We start from the raw sequence: 1,308 nt of genomic DNA, 5'->3' as shown, positions 1-1,308 counted from the left end.
ATTATGGGCAGAATACGTTTTTTGTCAATTTGCCGTAGAACATCTTTTGAAGGGCCGTTTGGGGGTGCCTGAGTGGCTTACGGCCACACAGCTCTGGGAGCGCCCGATCTCGTCAGATCTAGGAAGCTAACCAGAGCAGGGCCTGGTTAGTACTTGGATGGGTGACCGCCTGGGAATACCCGGTGCTGTAAGCCTTTTTCGCTTCGCCTTCGAAAAACGGCAGAGGGCGCTTCGGTGAAAGGAGATCTTTTGAACGTCTCTTTAGGAAACAGCAGGGGGCGCTGCTGCTGCTTCTTTTTCTCCCTATCCTGTACACAGTGCTGTGTAAATGTTACATCGTGTTTTGAAGGCCCGTCTGGGGTGTGCAAAGGCAGCTTACGGCCATTCCGGCCTGGGACTGCCCAATCTCGCCTGATCTCGGAAGCCAGGCTTGGCAGGGCCTGCTTAGGACTTGGACGGGAGAGCGTCTGATCCTTGCTAGGGACTTCCAGGCGGACTGGATCCTTTTCCTGAATGTCCACCCAGGAATGAGCGTCTGTTTGTGAGTGAGGACCTCCGGCTGAAAGTGGCCTTGTCGCTGTACCCATACCCGGGAACGGGTGCCTATTCCTGTCTGTGGACTGCCAGCGTGAACGGTGTCCCGGTTCCTGGATGTTTACCCAGGAATCAGTGCCTGTGGATTCCAAGTGACTCTGGAGCACATTGGACATTATGGGCAGAATACGTTTTTTGTCAATTAGCCGTAGAACATCTTTTGAATGGCCGTTTGGGGACGCCTGAGTGGCTTACGGCCACACCGCTCTGGGAGCGCCCGATCTCGTTCGATCTCGGAAGCTAAGCAGAGAAGGGCCTGGTTAGTACTTGGATGGGTGACCGCCTGGGAATACCCGGTGCTGTAAGCCTTTTTCGCTTCGCCTTCGAAAAACGGCAGAGGGCGCTTCGGTGAAAGGAGAATTTTTGAACGTCTCTTTAGGAAACAGCAGGGGGCGCTGCTGCTGCTGCTGCTGTGCTGCTTCTTTTTCTCCCTATCCTGTACACAGTGCTGTGTAAATGTTACATCGTGTTTTGAAGGCCCTTCTGGGGTGTGCAAAGGCAGCTTACGGCCATTCCGGCCTGGGACTGCCCGATCTCGCCTGATCTCGGAAGCCAGGCTTGGCAGGGCCTGCTTAGGACTTGGACGGGAGAGCGTCTGATCCTGGCTAGGGACTTCCAGGCGGACTGGATCCTTTTCCTGAATGTCCACCCAGGAATGAGCGTCTGTTTGTGAGTGAGGACCTCCGGCTGAAGGTGACCTTGTCGCTGTACCCA

General features: G+C 55.0%; 2 non-coding genes across 2 annotated transcripts; both read left to right on the top strand.

The window, feature by feature from the left end:
• The first annotated feature begins 75 nt into the window (after positions 1-75).
• On the top strand, positions 76-194 carry LOC123965846. The gene has a single exon (XR_006823791.1). It is a non-coding gene; the product is annotated as a 5S ribosomal RNA (ribosomal RNA).
• A 589-nt stretch (positions 195-783) lies between these two features.
• LOC123965845 lies at positions 784-902 on the top strand. Its single transcript, XR_006823790.1, has one exon. It is a non-coding gene; the product is annotated as a 5S ribosomal RNA (ribosomal RNA).
• Positions 903-1,308: the final 406 nt, after the last annotated feature.

Source organism: Micropterus dolomieu, unplaced genomic scaffold, assembly GCF_021292245.1.
Source record: "Micropterus dolomieu isolate WLL.071019.BEF.003 ecotype Adirondacks unplaced genomic scaffold, ASM2129224v1 contig_11485, whole genome shotgun sequence".
Taxonomy (NCBI): Eukaryota; Metazoa; Chordata; class Actinopteri; order Centrarchiformes; family Centrarchidae; genus Micropterus; species Micropterus dolomieu.
The sequence above is the reverse complement of the archived record's forward strand: the minus strand, read 5'-3'. Positions and strand labels throughout refer to the sequence as shown.